This window comes from Strix uralensis, chromosome 10 (genome assembly GCF_047716275.1).
Source record: "Strix uralensis isolate ZFMK-TIS-50842 chromosome 10, bStrUra1, whole genome shotgun sequence".
NCBI lineage: Eukaryota > Metazoa > Chordata > Aves > Strigiformes > Strigidae > Strix > Strix uralensis.
The window spans coordinates 21,825,185-21,844,823 of record NC_133981.1 but is presented as its reverse complement, the minus strand read 5'-3'; the positions used below and the strand labels follow the sequence as shown (position 1 = coordinate 21,844,823).

Here is a 19,639-nt window from a genome sequence, read left to right as displayed (position 1 = left end):
TTTTGTGGAAGGAATTATACTGCGACAAATCAAAACGTTCCATGGCCTCTCCAAATTGCTTTTGAACGTTGTCCTTGAGCACCTCCAATTCTTTATTATTTATATCAAACCCAACTTCCATTAAGACTACACCAGTAGTATGTCATCAGTCTGTAAAACTGTCAAGTCCCTTGGAGACCCTTGGCAACCGCTTTTGTAAATCTAGTGCCTCCTTGGAAACTCTCGTTGTGTAAAATCAAAATCATCCTTACGCTCAGTGGAAATTGATATACTTGGAGTAGCTGAATGCAAATGTGGGAAAATAATCTTCCTCACAGTCCTCCGAGTGTCACTGTGAAGCAGAACCATCAATCTCCTTTTTCAGCCAGCTATGAAGATGAAATTCTACCACATGTATCTATGCACCATCAGGTATTGCTGCTTCCTCGTGAAGGCTTAAAGGCTGCTATGAGCACTGGAAAAGGGAGTTCTGAGTTAGAAACCATAGACAGTATCCATTTGCTTGTATTCAAAAAAACAGCAAAACCCTTCCTCTGCTCCTTAGGGGACCTAGATGCCAGGGCCAGATTCACAACCAGTAAAAATTACTGTTGATCCATTCAGGTCACTGACCTTTCCAAGGTAAGCATTTAGCTCATTTTCCTGATTTTTTTTTTCAGAAATATTCATCTTTATTCCCTTCTCAACAATAAATAAAACAATAATGGAACATTATAATAAATAATACAATAATTGCACAAGAATGGAACATGATCATATTCAATCCAGCATCCATCTTACATGCCAGAGATTTTGAGGGTTTTGGGGTTTTTGGCAGGATAGGGGAGGGGGCAGCAGCTGCATTTTGTATCAGACCTGCACTCCTAAAAATCTATTCAGCTACAGGGTGTTAACTGTTACTTTATAATCACTCAATTCCTACAGCTTTAGTCCAGTAAACAAGGTAGATGTACACTAGATGCTACACAAGACCTCAGCAATCAGCAGCAGCTTTCAGATTCAGTGGAGTTCAACCTAGAAAAGTCACCTAAGGAATAACACAAAAGTTGACACATTTGTTAACCTAGATGGTTTTCTATCAAGCGACAGAAGCATATTTCCTTTCACATGTGCTTTATCTAGCCCCTCAAACTCTACTTTGTTCAGAAAAAATGTGGGTTGAAAAGATATCATACTATAAACTCAGTCCCTGCCTTTATCAAATTCAGCACCATTTTGACATTGAAAATTCCGGGGGGCAATGCAATAGACTTAGACATCAACACCATAAACCACCAGAAGGAGTAAGCATGCTCACTGGCATTCTTCACGGGCACTTTGAGGCAGGCTGCTGTATGTATTTACAGACATTCACACATGGGCCCATACTTAAAAGCATTTCTTTAACATCAGGACAGTACCAGATAGTCGAAGGACAAACTAGTGACAATCAATAACTGTGCCACTACTGCATGTTCATTCAGAACCATGTTACCACCTTGTTACGGTGACAAGCCATTTCCAGCCGAGTGCACACAGCATAGACCAAAACAAAAGTTAGAACTGACATTCAGTTCCAGTCAGTTCACTTTTATCCTAACTGAAGCACTTTTTAATCCAAGTAATCATCTTAAACATCATTGAATGACAGCAGGAGCATAACTGACAGTAGGAAAAGATAAAAACTGTAGAGATCATACACATAGATACACAAACACACAGTGTGATGTGTATTTATATGTGTACATACACACACATATGCAAACCTAACCAGCTAATCCCTAGACACCTGGCAGAAGGTCCCAGTCTCTGTTTACATGGCAGCAGCACACGAAGTGACCACAGGGTGCGAGAGGCACTACTCAAAGCAGGCGCAGCAGGAAGGGCTTAGCCAAACTGGTGGATGACTGACACCACTGGAGTCGGGTTTCACTCAGGGAAGAGTCTTACTAATACCTAAAGTGATGTCTAACGTCCAAGTTCACCAATTAGTTCACTTACTAAATTCAACATGTGATTTGATTCAAAAAAGTCCAAGGATTTTCGCCCATGAATTATTACACAATCCCAGAAAATCTTAAAAGGTTACAAAAGAAATGACTAATTAATGGTTTTAATTAAACATATCAGAGTGCACTAGTCCCATACTATGTTTAGGTTGTCTAAAATGTAACTGTCTATACATTACAAAGCAGGCATCTTGGTTATAAACAGGCATCTTAGATGATACCTCAGTTTGTCTTGGCTGTACAATAAAACCCCAGAAGAACTCAGAATCACAGAATCCTCTAGGTTAGAAAAGACCTTGAAGATCATCCAGCCCAACCATTAACCTAACACTGACAGTTCCCAACTCCACCATATCCCTCAGTGCTGGGTCAACCCGACTCTTCAACCCCTCCAGGGATGGGGACTCCACCCCTGCCCTGGGCAGCCCATTCCAACGCCCAACAACCCCTTCTGCAAAGAAATCCTTCCTAACAGCCAGTCTAACTCCAAAGAAGCTGATCCTGTACAACCAGTTTTTTGAACTGGCAATAAAATTAGGTACTCTGCTGGGATGTGGTGGTAGGATCTAAAACCAGGAATAGTAGCCAAGAAAAAACTGAAATGGGAGTCAAGAAGAAACTGACTGGTTATGTGAGCACATTTGAGATGACCTGTACTGATGAACAAAGTCACACAACCCTGCAAATGATGCCCAGAGGGCACAACAGCCTAGCAGTTCTAAATACGTCCTCTCAGACACATTTCTGACAAATGATACCTCACATATATTTTAAGTTACCCATCTCTCCCTCAAGATAAGAATCTTATTAGAGCAGACCCAGAAAACCTCACTGAATCACAGTTCCTAAAGTTCTGATGTCTTTAAGGTGGATTCAGACAACACACAGATTCAGTGTGAGGTAGGTATGAAACAATATATGTCGTCTCCAAAAACCTTGCAAGATCAATAGTTATACAGTATTTTCTCTAACAGGAGGTTTTCTGGGGATTAAAAAAAAGATAAAAAACAAAAAAGCGGAGACCTTTCAATAAGTCTCAGCATATTTTTTGTTGTTGTTTGTTTGTTTTATTTTTTTTAACTAGCTGCCAGAAGTTTGTGTTCTGACACAAACTCCTCATAGCTAAAAATTTGGGAAAACAGATCCGAGAACAAAATTAAAGGGTATGTATCCCCACATATAACTTGGGAGGAGGGGAGTGGTAGGTTTGATACAGTAACATTAGCACTGGGGAAATTACAACTTTTACCATTAGAGAGAGGACAAGTGGCCAATTGCCAGCAATCCTGCTGAAGACAACTAAGAGTTTCTGGCATCAGCCCTCCCAGGGGGGTAACATGAGAAGGACAGTTTTAATTTGCATTATCTCATCTGCACGATCATCCTGAGCAGTAGTGGATCCAGCTGTCTTTCACTGGGGAACGAACGTGGCCTAGAGATCTCATCTGAGTAAAGGAAGTGGAATCCCAAAACAGAATATGGGTCTCTGTTGAGATCACACGCCAGGGCTTACCTGCAGCAAAGCAGCACTTCGCTAAGTAAACCACTGACAGACCTTTGTTGGACTATGCCAGTGAGGATCTGGGACAATTACTAGAGCTTCTCCGCTATTATTCCAGGACCCAGAAAACTTAGGCTGCACAATTATAGCAAAACCAGTCCTACTTCATTCATTTTTATGCAAGACTGCTGCCAATTTTAGCAGCCCACTAGTACTATGTTAACCTGGTAGACGCTGCCCCTCTGAAAAGGTGTGATTTTCATACATTCAAAGAAAAAAAGAAGCTCCAATCTCGCCCACACAGAATTCCTCCAAATTAAAACCTGCATGTTTTACCTTCCCCCAGCTTGGTGAAATGACCAATACTGCACTCATTCTCTTGGCTGTCAATGAGCGTGATATTTCTTAATCACAATATTTTGCACAGCTATGCCACTAATTAGATTCGTCCTCGACAAGCTGGAACAAAAATGAAATTTTCAGTGGCACACCAACAAGAGCAATGAAGAGGTACGCTGGGGAACTGTGACACTGTGCAGACATCCACGTGACAAGTCACCATAGGAAACATCATATAGGTGATGGTTCGGTTTCCTAAGGCCTTCTATTGTCACTTTTAACAACGGGGAATCAACCATACTGCCTCAGTTCCAATACTTCATTAACTCTGATTTAACACCACAGTTAGGACACTGTCAACTCAACAAGGAAAGGCTGTGAACCTAACAATACTCTCAAGTAGTTCTGACCCCTTCTGACCCACATGCAAAAGTCAACTTTTTTCAAATTGGCAAAAATCTCTCTGGATTTAGTCCAGCTGACAAGCTTCTCTCACTTGCTAGGTGGAACACACAGTACAAAGCACAAAATTCATAAGGAATTCAAGAAATCTTGCAATCAATATGCAGCACAGATCTCTGCACTACAGCAGTTACATTATCTTGTGTGGCACATGCACTGTTCCCATGGCAACCAGCATCCTTCATCCAACTCCATTATTACGGCTATTTGAGGCTTTCAGAATCTCTGGTGTCCAAGCCATGGCTCAGAGCTACTTTGTGCTAATAAGCCTCAAGAATAGATATAAGAAGAAAAGAAGAAAATACAGCAAACTCTGTTTTGCTAATCTACAAGCAACATGGAAAGCAGGAAGTGGCATGGGAAATACAATTCGGTCAGCTAAGGGGAAGTGACACTTATATAACCGTCTTCATTAAGTGAGATGAACATAGTGCAAATTCACTATAGCCGTTTAATTTCAGAAAAATTAACAGTCAGCTCATTAAGTTTATTGACAAAGAATGGCTTTGTAACAGGTATCAGGAAACAAAAGTCCTACTGTATATCTATTGCAGTATTAATTTCTCTATCACTGATATAAAATACACCTTTATTTTTAAAAAAGGACTGAGTTTGTAAATATCTGCAGAACAGTTCAAGAGAATAATTTGATTTTGACCTTTTTGTGATGTCCAATATTAAAGTTTTAAAGGGCTACTATCAAAATCTATAATCTTTATAGTATAATCTATATTTGGTTTACATAAATTGTCCCTAGATACTTTAAGTAAGCTTTCTATATCAATAACACCACTTTTTTTTTTTTTTTTTTTTTAACATTTAAGCATTTCCACATCAAAGCATTACAGCAGCCTCATTATGCTTTGCACAGCTTAATACAAAGTTTCTCTTAGTCACCAACCAGGGAATTTCAGGCAGAAAATAAATAACCTAATTTATTAAAGCGACCCTTGACAAATCATCCCTAAGTTGCTAGCTAGAGGTTTCATCCCTGTGAAATACACATGGGTCAGTAGGAACAGAAGCGCTTTGAAGTTGGAGGGTTTGAAGGCTCTTAAAAAGAAATGTTAAAATAAATAAAGAAGGCACTACACTAGAAAATGCCCTTGCCATTGACAAAGGGGACTGACAGGCTGCTGAATCCAGCTGATCTTTAGGTACACTTAAGCTTAATTGTGGTCAGCACCTGTTCAGAAAGAACAGCAATTCTTTTAACTGTCTTGAAGACCATCTATCCTCAGCTATGCAGGCTGCATTCACACAATCACAGAATCGTCTAGGTTGGAAGAGACCTTGAAGATCATCCAGTCCAACCATCAACCCAACAGTGACAGTTCCCAACTACACCGGATCCCTCAGCACTAAGTCAACTCTACTCTTAAACACCTCCAGGGATAGGGACTCCACCACCTCCCTCGGCAGCCTATTCCAACGCCTAACAACTCGTTTTGTAAAGAAATGCTTCCTAATATCTAATCTAAACCTTCCCTGGTCCAGCTTGAGGCCATTCCCTCTTGTCCTATCGCTTGTTACTTGGTTAAAGAGGCTCACCCCCAGCTCTCTGCACCCTCCTTTCAGGTAGGTGGACGTGGACGTGGTCAGTGTCTTCTGTGTTCACAAGCTTGCATGTTGGCCAGATCTTGAACAATTAAAATTATTGCAAAATACGTTTCTGCAAAAATAAAAAACCCAAAGGGTTTCTTGAAGAGTAACAATTTGTAGAGGGCGATGAGGTCTCCCCTCAGCCTCCTCTTCTCCAGACTAAACAACCCCAGTTCCCTCAGCTCCTCCACTTACGACATGTGCTCAGTGTCAGGTCAGGTGTATCCGTTGCTGTTGAAGCTAAGTAAGGTCAAAAGTAAGGTCAGCCTTCAGAACAGACCTGCCAGGGAGATGAGTGAAACCAGCTGGTGCCCCTCTCTCAACGCCCTGTCCATGCACAGAGCATCCAGGCAGCAAGATCAACATAGTTTCACATGGCCTCTCTGAACAGCTGAGACGGCAGGTCTCAGGAAGCTCGCTGAAGCAGGAGGCTTTCTCCCTCCCACTGCTGCCACACTCCAGCTCCAAAGCCAACTCTGCGCCCCAAACTAGCACCCAGGACGGGCCCTTTCAGGCTGGAGAGCCGTAGTTCACCGAGAGTGACTGACATTACGCTTGGGAGTATGATTTTCAAGCATAAGTGATAAATATTTAAATATTAGGTTCTGCAGAAAATAAGAGGAAAAAAAAACTTCTACTACTGGTAAGTGAAAATATTAAGCATTGTGGAAAAGTAAGACATTACTTGTTCACGGCTGCCATCACCATTATGTGTACATGGTGCTGTTTGCAACCTGAAAGCCTCGTGACCTGCTTGTGCCCTCACCTCGCTGTTCCTGCAGCTAGCGGGTACAACCCATTGTTTTATCAACTCTGTGCCTGATACCAGTCTCCAGGCTGATGCTGCCTGTCCAAATAGGTGAACTCATTTCAGGAAAGTGAAAAAAGCATGATTACCATCTGAGAATGTAACTTCCATAAGGTTTAAGAATCTTTACATTTGAGGCTGGAGGCATATTGCTATTCTGCTCGTGTTTGACAGCTAGTGAAATAAATGGAATTAAATTCAAGTCATTTGTGCCACTTAAGCCCACAAAGAAGCTTAACATATTTAATCATATAGCTTTCTGCTATTAAATAGCTTGCAAGAGGAAAAGGCATGGAATTTTCCATCTATGCCTTCCCTTTGGAACCTGCATAAAAAGTTTGCACAACTCTAATTTTCTTGCTCATGAGATCGAAAAACTCCATCTTCAGAGAGAAGATATGGAGCGATGATCCAGGAATGCTTAAACCGCTCTGCCTTTATTTGTGCTTCAACCTGGGGATGGTTGCTTACTTCCAGTCCAAATGCAGGTTCTGCGTCACCCTCCTGTACGTGGCCAGCAAGGGATACAAAGATGGGACTGCTAGGTGAAGCAAACCAGCAGATGCAGCTGAGGAAAATGACATTGTGTTACCCTGAAACCCATCTGCTAGTCTAGAGAGGATCTATCACACAAGAGCAGCAAGATCCTTGAGGAATGATATTTTTTCAGAAATGTTAAAACCCTGTTCAAATAATCCCAGTTAATTTTAATTTCGGAAGGTTAGATAGTCCTCAGAATTTTCTCTAATTGCATATTCCTCAGAATAGACTCCTCTGGTTGCTCTGTAATCAAATCATAATTAAAGCATCTGTGTCATTTTATCTATCCCTTCCTGCTATTTGTGGCATTTACAGAAGGCAATAAAGATGCAGCATGCAAAATTTCCAGCATCAAGGCTCATCATCAGAGCAATAATAGGGATTTGTGCTAGTGTGACTGTCTGAGTGTCTCCTTAGGCTTTCATTAGCCTTTAAAAACAATCGAGGAAGAGAAGAATACTAAACAGTGCCCCCCTTGTTGTATCCACAACTGGAGGCCATGTTTTATTCCTGTGATACTTGTTTTTAAAACAGCTGCCTCATTTCATCTCAGCTTCACTGAGAAAATGGTCACACACTGGGGAAACAATTGTTGTAGCCTGAAATTAAGAGATATAGTAACATCACCTTGATAGAGAAAAATATTTTCTCTTTGAGCACTGTATCTGTTGTCAGACTGAGTCTCCAGTACATTTCAGCCAGGAAAAAGCAAACAAACAAAAAACGAACAACAAGCAAACCGATTCCCCGAAGCTATATCGCAGAACCCCCAAACTAATTCTAGGGTTCATAATGGTGAAGAGTTGGTGGTATGTGCCCTTTATCTTCAAGGGCATATTATAAGTCACATTTCAGAAGAAAGGTGATTGCACAAACTGTGCAAACTCTCCCCTCCCATCCAACACCCCCTACTCAGAAGCGAGGAAAACACTGAGCAAACTTCTCTGGGAAAGCAGTTTGCATCTTGAGCTTAGTTTTATGCATTCCATTTCAGAGGGAGGAAAAAGTAAAATAAAAATAAAAATCAGAATTTCTTGCACAAGCAGAATTCAAGATCAAACTGGGACAATTTACCTATGTATTTTTAGTTTATATTGAAAGTAATACATCGGTAACTGAAAGCATGTATTTTTTCAAAAGAAAATTTTGTGATGTATTTATTCACCACTGATGCGACTGTTTCTTCCTTTCTTCTGCCCTAGATTTTAGTCTTGTTACACGATTTTGTAAAGCTAAGGAATGAGCCTCAACTGTGTAGGCATTGCTTGATAAGCATATGAATACAACTGGTATCAAAAGTACTGATTTTTCACTGTATGCTTTTCATTATTACATCATTCTAATTAAACTTTAAAAGAATTGTTATTTTGCACAGAAAATATTCAATTTACACAAAGATTCTTCTAAGATAGTGCTTCAGACTAAAATCAGCATTAAGTTTGCTAACAAGATATCACATCTTTTAAAATATGAAGATCAAAACAATAAAAATCAAAATTTTTCAGCTTAACAAATCACTAAATTCTTCTTAAATAACTTCTATCTTTTTGGATGTTGTGTTCTTTCAGAAATAATTTTGAGTGGAAAAGTGATTTTGGAACAACTGATACCTAAATATCCTTAATTTAAATCTTAAATAGCCTTTTCATATCTAATAGATAATGCCAGCTAGCAGCCTGTAAAGCTCACATCTGGATTTGATTTTATTTCTTTTAGGGTTTTTCGGTTGTTGTCGGGGTTTCCTGTGGGTTTTTTGGGGTTGTTTTGGTTTTTTTTAAACAGACAATCAGTGGCACATTGAAATTCCTACAGAGTAAAACAAACACAGGACTTCTGAGACACCAAAGTGATGACTCGGAGCACTGCATCAATTACAGCTGCACTCAAAGGACTGGTACCTGTTACACCTTGTGGGTTGCCCGAAACCCACAGGGTTCTTTGGTAACAGAGCTGTCATTAACCCCATACAAAGCAGAATTATTGTTCAAAGAGTGGCATTTTCTGCACATTTAAGACTGATCAGAGTAGCAACACGGAAATATCAGAATGTTATGTAAATGGTTTGGGTCTGCTTCCCTGGGGAAAAGCCAAGCATGACCTCTCAAGCTGATCTTGTTCCAGCTACACTAGTGCAACCGACAGCAGCATTTAGTCCTTGGTTTGCAGATTACATCAGCTCTATTGTGGACGTGGTCAGTGTCTTCTGTGTTCACAAGCTTGCATGTTGGCCAGATCTTGAACAATTAAAATTATTGCAAAATACATTTCTGCAAAAATAAAAAACCCAAAGGGTTTCTTGAAGAGCAACAATTTGTTGTTCATGTTACACTGCGTGACCTTCCTTCTTCAGATTCCTTCGTAACGGAAAGGAGGGTAGAGTACATATACAAAACTATGTTTTTAAATTATTTTACTTCCTAGTATATGAGGGACCAAATCCTGTCTGCATTCTGTAAATAGCACTCTTTATGCAGCTGGCAGATTATTTTTTTTTAACCAGTAAAGAAGATCCAGGTATAGATGAATTTACTTATCAGGTTACCTTCCAATCTGACTGAACAAAACACATTTCAAATATCCAACCGCCGGTGTTGCCCTTATAAAAGGCTCACACAAGTGGCCTGAGAAAGTCTCAGATTTTACAGATATTATTTTCCACTTAAAAATCTAAATTAAAAAAAGTAAATCCAATAATCCACTTGATATTTCATTCTATTCTCACACAGAGCTTATGACAAAAGCATAAATTGTGGCCGAAACGCTGGCTATCCTCACACTGACAGTCAAAGGACAGAAGCAGCAGAACAAAATATCTCAGTTGCTGGAAGTTCTGAAGCATATCAGTTGTGGGGGTTTTTTTTAAGCCAAATACCAGATAATTCACTCGTGATCTGGACACAGCTTAATCTTGCAGTAGATAACAAAAATCTAAAGATGCCATTTCTTATTGCTATTCGTACAACAAAAGACTTCGTTGCCTTGTCCGTTGTTTTACTGAGCCACTGCAACAACTGACCTTGTCTTTTAAGGGAGATCTGTCACGACTGTAAAAGTGTTCACTGTCTTTCTCTATTTGGCCACGTCTGCGCTGTCATCGCCTGTTCAAAATGGTCAGGACTGCAGCATCAACCTTCCATTACAAGCATTCAGAAAGGCACTGAGGTGCACTGCTTTCTGCATTTTATGTAACCAAATGTGTCACCATATTAAAAGCACAATCATGCAAATGTCACAGATGACCACCTAACATGCAGCTGAACGGCACAGATATATCCCCAAGTCCAAATTCATTTTTCGTTTCCAACATTCAAGGCAAGCATGAGTTAGAAGAAATCATGGTAAGTAGAAAATCCTAAGATAACTTGAAAAGAAATTGTCACCAAGGATTCTCTTCAGAGATAATATTTTTTCCAAATCACTTGTTCGTAGTTGAGTCATCCCAGAAAGCATCTAAAGCTTGTGGAAATTTGTCACTGCATATAGGATGATGAGTGCAGCATTCTTACAGATTATTTAGAAATTTCCTTTTTGCATCTGTAGCTTGGATTGCACTTACACGGTGAATAGATTCAAGTACACAGTCAAAAACATCTTCCCCCACCACCTTCCCACTTGTTCCCAGCCCTCATGTTCAATTACTACTCTGTTATACTTAATAGAGCCATCAACGCCGCGGTACTTTAGTGGGAACAGAAGCATCACATCAGCAGTCAGTATCTTCAGTAAATACATTAACCACCAACTAGTCCATGCTAACAAGTCATTGTTTACTTTTGAAACGCATTTTAGCAACCCACGATATTCATGAATCAAATGAGACTGGTGTGTGCAGCCTCTAAATGTTAAGGCAGACTCAGCTTTTAACTTTACCAAACGAAATTACATGTTCAATAAAGCAGACGTGAAAATCACTTCATTTCTCCCTTTTCCACATGCATATGAAATAGTAAGATTTATACACATAAAATACACACAGCCCTGTCTAGAAAATTTCAAATTCGGTGGGTATGAAGAAATTCATGATCACAAAACAACTATTTATCATGAAAGCAAGTGTCTAAAAATTTATGCAGACCCATGCTCATATGAACACACAGATGATGAAAATAACTGTAAAAAATAGCAGTACATGCCGATTACCACCACCAAATGACATCATTTGTACCTTTAACCTCAGAAGAAACAAAACCCATAGATTTCTTACACGTTCTATAAACTCTAAAGATTTAGAACTCTCTTACAAGGAGTTCCCTATGATGCTAGGGTTGATATTAAAATGCTTCAAACTTACCAATGGTTAAATTATGCTACCTACTCCTAAAAAAACCAAAACCAAAGCGGAGCTGTTAATTCTCTAACACAGTAATAACATGGCAATTTCTGACAGATTTCATCCATCTACCATTAAGACTGAAATTTATTTTGGCAACTGAAGGAAGATATCAGCCTACGTTTTCTCCCTTCCCCTGCCCCATCTAAAGTATTTAGATTCACACACATTAAGTGACTTGATCCTCAACAGTGCTGAAGTTCCACATACCCAATTAAAGTCAATTTGAACAGCTCAAGCTGAGTGTCTTTGAAATTCAAGTCACTTTCACACCTGCATGCGAATTTAATAACTCCAAGTTTTAAATCACTGCACTTCATATCTAGATCTCCACATTTAAAACATGAGCTGCCAAGCTTCTCAGATGTTGAAGAGACCAGGATCAGCCACTGTCCCTTTAATGTTCCACCTCATCTCCAAAAGGAAAGTCTTTTTACTAGAGCTCAGTGTGATTCACTGGAATTTGCCAGGCAGGTCAGGAAATCCCCTGAAGCAGAGGAAGAATATTAAAGAGATGGGACATGTATATCAAATCTCATTACTGTTCTCTTATGAGAATCAATCAGGTGAAAGGACATGATGATGTCATTATGACATCATTTACTTTGGGATTAGAAATTCATAGCTACTTAGCAACCAAAGCTGTCCAATACTGAATTAAGAGATCCAGTGGAAGATGTTATCATCTGACCCATTTACTGCAAGATAAATATTTGTCAATTCTTGTTTGGAGACTTTATAAGTCATACAATAACTTAAGCACCCCGTTGTTTCAAGTACAGAATATTAGAAATAAAACATTCCCTCTGAACCTTTATTATTAATATCCATTTTTTTACCCTGTAACAGCTAAATATGCACATTCCCTCACAGTCATCTTCCTTTTCACCTTCTTATAGATCTAAACCCTAAAAATGCAAATGGAAAAAGCTTGTGCTAAACAGACTTCATTATTTTAAAGAACTACAATCTCTATCAGAAACTCGTATAGTCAAGGGAGACTAGTCTAACTGCATAAGAATGCAAGCTTAGAAAGCACGTTTATTTCAATAAACTAAGTTGAAAATATCCAGCTGATGAGCTCCAGTATCTGTCAGAAATTCCAACCAAAGTAAAAAAATAAAAAGCTTTGTGCATGAAAAAAGAATTGGTCACGCTACTTCTGTGGCTATTTCTGGGACCTGAAAAGGGTTTGATGCCCGGAATCTATGCCTGACCTGATTTTCTTTAAAGTTCACTCATCTCTTATTGAAAATTCAGTTCTAAAGCAACTGAGCAAAGATAATACATGAAGAGAAATCATAACTGAGTCTTTAAATTCATTAACAAGCTAGAAACAGAGCACTGGACTGACACTTCGTGATTTCAAATCCACGCTCTGCTACGGACTATCAGAGCGCTAGAACACACTTAATATTAAACCAAAGAAAATAAACCACTCCACCTTCTGGAAATAACTTTTATGAGGATGAGGCTGTTCAGGGTCTCCAGGGGAGCGAGAGCTCCGCGGGCCGAGGAGCGCCCCGCAGCCGCGCAGCCCTGCGCAGCGCACGCGGGGGCTCAGCGCATCTCAGCGGCGACCGCCCGTGCGTGTGAAACACGCGGGGTGTCACCGCCAACCCCCGCGCCACCGGACCCGCCACCGGACCCGCCACCGGCGCGACGGCAACAGGCGGCCGCCCGCGGCCGCCTCCCGGGCGATTTACCTCAGCGGCTCCGGCGCCCCCGCGGGGCCACCCCCCCCCCCCGCCCCGGCTCCCCACCGCGCTCGGGGGAGACGCCGCCGGCGCCGCCTCAGCCTTCCTCGCCCGAGGGCGGCCGCAGCAGCGCTCCCGGCCGGCCGGGGCAGGGCGCGGGCACCAGCCGGGTCTCCCCGCGGGGCACCCAGCGCCGCCCGCCTCGCCTCAGGGTGCCGCGGCGCGGGCGCACGGCGAAGGACTGAAGTTGGCGCTGGAACGCGCGCACCTACCTGCCGCCGCGGCGGGGGAGAAGGAGAGAGGAGAGCTGCTGCTGCCGCCGCCGCCCGGCCCGAGCCACCGGCGCTGCCTCCCCGAGCGATAGTAAATGTTCATTTAAAGCTCGGCGCCCGCCGCTCCGCCGCGCCCTCCCCACGCAGCGGGGGCCGCGCAGCAGCGAGGCCGGGCGCGCCGCCCCGCCCCGCCCCCAGCCCGCCCCTCAGCGGCGGGGCCGCCCGGCCCCGGCCCCCCCCGGCCCCCCCGGGACCCCCAGGAGCCTCGGCCCCGGCCGCCCCTCAGGCCCGGCCTGGCCTGGCCTGGCCGCCATCGCTCTGCCTGGAGGCGGCACCGCGCCGCGTTCCCCCTTTTCCCCTCATCCTTCTCCAGGCAGAGCCGTGCCGGGGAGCAGCTCCCTGGAGCAGACGGGCGATCGCCCGTTCCCCTCGGCCCCGAAGTTGCACAAAGTTAAGAACGGCAAGTCCGGGGAGCTGCTAGAAAAACTCCGTTTCCTGACCGAGTTTGAGTGTGTGTGTGTGTTTCCAAGCGGAAAGTCCTTGACAACGGGAAAACTTAGAACTGTGTTTTTGAAGTGCTGAAACGAAGATAGATTTCCAAACTTCCTCAAAAATGTCAAAGTGTAGGAAAAGAAATGGTCAGAATCGCCCTGGGATCCTTCCCAGTTTGACATTTCCTCAGTGTAAGATTCCCAGTCAGAAATCCCCACCGTCTCCCTCTCAAGGGCACGTTCCCCAGCAGAGGCAGGAGCGGGGTGAGCCCACCCGAATGAACACCTGCTAGAGGGTTTTTCAAGGTAAACTGGTTTCTCTCGCAGCAGCATCAAAGTAGCCATCGCTGTAGTAGAAGAGCCAACCCCATCCTACATGTTTCACCGCATTAAAACACAGCCTCTCTTCAGAAGATGAAGTAACAGTCACAACCTCTACTAACATCCGTTGTCTTATGATAATAAAATTGGTAACGAACCCAGCAAGTTGTTGAGTCAGGAAGACCTAGCCTCCTTTTCCTCCCAAGCAGGTCTGGAGGGTTTTTTTGGTTATCATTTACCCCATCAGTGGATTCTGGACCCACCCCAAATGTTTGTCTGTTTTCTTAATGTCTACATTGATCTGTGTGAATTTAAGGATGATGTGTGAACCAATGTTTAACATGCGTTAATCATACAGCAACAGAAGTATAAACACTGATGTTTATTACTAGGAAGTGCAGATAGAGAGGATACATCTCATAAAACTGGCTAATTACCATTCTGTAACACAGCTAATTGTGCATGGGTTGCCAGATTGCTTATGAGTTTTAATGTAGAAAATATTAGCAGAGTTTAACGCTGTTGCCCATTAATTACAAGGAGTATTTATGCTGAGACTAATAATTGGATTGTCCTGTAATCCACCATAATAATCAGGAATTTTCTTTGCCCGTGCGGTTTGAAAAGGTAATAGCTAATGATATTCTAGCTGTCTAATTTATACAGTGTCAATGAATAACTACTGCTCTGGCATCTCAACTCTTACTTCAGGGTTATAGATTTTGCTCCTGATTAGCACTTGATTAGCCCTTGTGTTCATCATAGGCCCATTGTCCTTGTGTTCAGGCTAAGTATTGGTTCTGATTGACCTAGCTTTTTTAAAATGCAGGATATCTGCAGTTGTTGAGACCTGCTCCCAGAGCAGTGCTAACCAACTGTTCAGTTCACGTGAGGCTGGATCTTGAACACAAGAGCTCCCTTTCTCTGGGCGTGGATGTGCCATGAGTTCGGAAGAGGCTACAGCCCTCTCCACTCCGTTGGCATTGTCTGGTAAGGCAGCTGTGGGTTACCTGCCGTGTTGCTGCCCTGTGACTGTCTGGGTTTCCTCTGCGCTGGTTACAACGCAGTGGGGTTGGCTGTCTTTTGCCTCCATGACAGCTTGTGTTGGTAAGGTCAAAACTACCATCTGAAAGCAGCTCATAAACTAGCCATCTGCAGCTACAGGTAGAAGATTTTGTACAACTTTTCCTCACCTTTTTAAATGAGGTGCTTTAGCCTAGATGTGTTTCTTTTCACTTGAAGGCTCCAATTTTGCAGAGTAACTCGGCATTAAGAGAATAAATTCTGTGGCAAATTCCATGAATATCCAGCACTGTTCAGAGCAAACCCTAGCACAGCGGTTCCCAAATTGTTGCTCCTGAGCTGCTGGTCACCACGTGTGATCTACGTTTCAGCAGTGAACCTGTATTAAGACAGTAGATTTTAAGATCACCTCAATTCAGTTTGATCTGATTATGGGCCATGAGAGATTTGGAAAGTTAAAATTACCCTACTGATCCAATACGTTTGGAAATTGGTGCTGTAGTATCACAGAGACAAAATGCTAACCCTTCCTTCCTTCCTTCCTTCCTTCCTTCCTTCCTTCCTTCCTTCCTTCCTTCCTTCCTTCCTTCCTTCCTTCCTTCCTTCCTTCCTTCCTTCCTTCCTTCCTTCCTTCCTTCCTTCCTTCCTTCCTTCCTTCCTTCCTTCCTCCCTCCCTCCCTTCCTCCCTGCCTTCCTCCCTGCCTTCCTTTTTGCCTTCCCAGCCTTCCTACCTACAGCATTTTCCTGACTGCATCCCTTGAAAGGAAGGAGTCTGTGATTTGTTCTGGAGGCAGTGTCATAATCTCTAACTATTTAAGCTTTAGCTGCTAGGAGAGCTGTGACAGTGGAAAGTTCTGCTTAAAATTGGATGTCATGCCATAGTTCATTGACTTGAAAAAGATCTGCTGCTATTCCATCATAACTCAGAGATTTGGGGGGCTGCAGTTATACTGACTTATGAGGCATGCAGATGTCTCCAAGCTCACTTTAAACTTCATGAGAATACTACATGGATTTCAGCACAGGCTGCACAAGCTTGTGGTGTTCTTGACACCTGTACTGCGCTTGGTACCTGCACATAAAGGTCTCTGCCTATCTGCTGAATTTACTATCTGATTTGTAATGCTGTTGTACGCTGCAGAATTCCTTACAAACATCTAAGAAAAGGGAGCTTCTGTTTAAAGAAGCTCCTGTGAGGGAGGAAAACTATGGTTTCCCCCGAGTTTCCCACAGATTATTTATAAATGTGCTAGGCTTCGCCTGCTGTGTTGGCAAGCTGGTGACTCAGAAGCACATCTCTAGGGGAATCTGTTGAAGGTATGGTTCCTGGATGCACAGACCTGTCTCCCTAGGGGCATGACCGTGCGCTGACTCCCCTGAAGGACATATTGGGTGGGCATGGGCTTGGCTGCATGCGTTAATGCAGGCACCTCTGGGAGAAAGAAGGGTGTAAGTCTGGAGCGTCTCACTGTCTAGTCAGTTTTAAGAAGTTACCCAAGATGTCCATGGGGAACAAGCTTGCCAATGGGACTGAACTGTCACTTCCAGGAATTAAGTGTAACCTGGCTAATCTGGAGAGTCTAACAGTGTGCGTTTGGCAAGAAATGTTACTGAGGCACTGTTTTAGCAATCTAAGAAGGGCGATATAAGGGGTTCGAGGGCTGAAACCCTAAACATGATAGTTCAGTTGAGGGAACTGAAAATGAATGTAAACTGGAAGCTGTTATCTGCAGGCCTGAAGGAAGACGACAACTGCACTAAGTACAAAGCAACTCAGTACTTGCTTTGGCAGGTTTAAGAACTATTACTGCAACTGTGTTTGCACCAGTTTTAATACTGCTAAATCTTACAAGCTACAGTGCTATATTTTTAATGCTATTCTAGATGACATGATAAACAGACTGTTGCTCTGATCATTCTATTTGTCAACAGCTTAAACAACTCCAGAGTGTAATCTTTCCAAAACGTAGCTGGTGTTTTTTGCTAAAAGGAAAATACATCCCCATGGTTAGTGTTGCTTGTTTTTGTTTTTTGCCTTTTGTTCTTCTGATAGTGCAGCTTTTGATGGTTAGATATCAGATAGGAACCAACTCACAGCAAATAAAGATCATGCGCAGAGTAACGTACCATATTCAAGCACCGTATCCTGCAGTAGCAATTAGCCTTTGTTGCCAATAATTTGCTAAACTGTCAAGGTCATTACCCTTTGATTATCAGCCACCAGATCTCAAAAGCTCAGCACGGTTATGGCTAGCCAGGATTTGGATAAGAAATGTAATCACCCATGTGCTGCACAGTGTGACGTTACTCAGTGAGCAAACAGGTGCTTGTATGGGGTGTTAGAAATGGATCGGCTGGATCTGAAGGTTCTGGCTAGCATTTTTCATACAAGATCCTGTAGTGTTCTGTCTGTACTAGCTAACCTAAGACTAACATTTCCCTCACCCAGTTCCTATCCAAGTAATAATTGCTAAGTGTTCCCCGGTGTTTCAGTTGGCTTTTTCAGAGGGTCTTTACTTGTTGCCCTTCCTCATTGCATGGAGCAGTGTGTTCTGATGAGCACGTGCTACGTTCCTTCTTGGAAGTGGCTGCCTTGTAGAGGTTAAAGAACGTCCACCCTCATTTGAACTCGATTGCATGAGTATAATTAAGTACAGCATTTGGCCAACTTTTTATCAAGAGCTCTTGGAGCCTTTGGGATGAAATATGCTATTATGATTATAATTTGCTATTAATTATCTGTTGATTAAAACCAGCAGGAATGTGTGTCACTATTAAAGCTACCCATATCTCCCTTTTCATGGGGTCAAACAGCAACGAAAACTTTATATTCAGCAAACTTGGTTTTGATTTGGAAGTATTTAGCTGTTACAATTTAACTTGTGCTCCTTATGCCTCGTCTTATTCAAGCACGAAGTGGAGAAGCTGGGAAAATAAAAGGTCTTGCTGCCCTTTTTCCGTAAATTGCTGAAAAGCTGCAATACATTTCTGACCTGCCAAGTCAATATAGGGCAATTAATAGTCACTGTCCATTGGAAGGATCCTCAAGCATGAATGACAATACTGAAACTGAGCAACATCACCTCAACTGTTAAGGTGGCACTAAGGGATACAGCAATCAGAGGTAACAAGGGAAAGGAATTAGCTATTACGTAAAGCTGGTTGGCCAAACTTCCCCAGGCAGTGCTGTAAAGATTGCTGTCTTGAAGTATCTCTACCGACAGCAACCTCGGTGTTGTGAGTATTGGCTTTGAGAGGACCAAAGGCAGCTTCTGCAAGCTTAGACAGTTTGGAGCCTGGTCCAAAGTACCCTGAACTAAGTGGGAGAAAGTTTCTCATTGACTTTGACAATGGTCTTTGGAGCAGGTCCCTGATAATAATTACATTGGAGCCTAGCCATGGTGATTGCTATTAGAGCTAGGATTTGGCCTTGACAGATGATGATAAATAACCTAATGATTATTATAGCACTTATTTTTGCATTTCTATAGCATTAAAAGGCATTCATAATATTTCGTTATATTTTTACATCTCAAAGAAAGAAAGTTGGCTTGAATTGTGTTTTAAAAAATAGCTTACATCTGTCTTGGCTCTCAAGAGCAGTTATTGGACTTTGATAACATCTGGAAGGGAAAGAAAACTATTGCATACAAGGACAGATACTAAGTATAGCAGAAACAAAAGATTTGAGCCTCTCATTACAGCATTCATCTAAAGGAGAAAAGAGACTATAGAGGGCCTTGTATGGCTGAGGAAGTAGCAAAAGCCAGTTTCATCAGGGACAATAGCTATGAAGATGATGGCAGTGCCAACACTTCCTGTCATCCAAAAAAGTTTTCAAAATTTCCTTGTTCAATGCACTGTGGTTCAAACCAACAGGGATCCTAACATTAAGACTGATCTTTACAGTTTTTTTGATATTATCTAAAGAGATTATTTTAAAAATGCAACATTATTTTCATACTGCAAACCACATCAAATTAATTGGGGACTAGCCAAATTTTTTTCTCCTCTTGAAAGAACAGCACCTTGCTATCTAGGAAGACATCTTGGACAGAAACACATTATCTCACATAGCCTTGCCACACGGTGATGTTTCACATGGCCCCAGTACCACTGTGCGGCAATAACACAAATCCTGGGGAGAGAAGCTCGTTCTCAGACTGTATGAATGGAGCGCATGGTGAACTCTCTCCTGTATGTCATGGGAAGAAGAGAGCAGTTCCTTCTCTTAGGGGTTTTTTTCATCTTTAAACTGCTTCTTA

At 42.2% G+C, this 19,639-nt stretch overlaps 1 protein-coding gene across 3 annotated transcripts in view; it reads right to left on the bottom strand.

Moving 5' to 3' along the window:
- The window catches only part of SLC6A1 (solute carrier family 6 member 1), a 64,087-nt gene extending 50,382 nt beyond the window's left edge, over positions 1-13,705 (bottom strand). Inside the window, exon 1 of one of the 3 annotated variants that reach the window (XM_074879701.1) lies at positions 13,540-13,705. The gene's annotated coding sequence lies outside the window, so the exon portion shown is untranslated. Of the gene's footprint in view, positions 1-11,780; positions 11,918-13,539 lie in introns of those variants that run through there. The other 2 variants (XM_074879702.1, XM_074879704.1) reach the window with 2 other exon arrangements.
- Between the last annotated feature and the right edge of the window lie 5,934 nt (positions 13,706-19,639).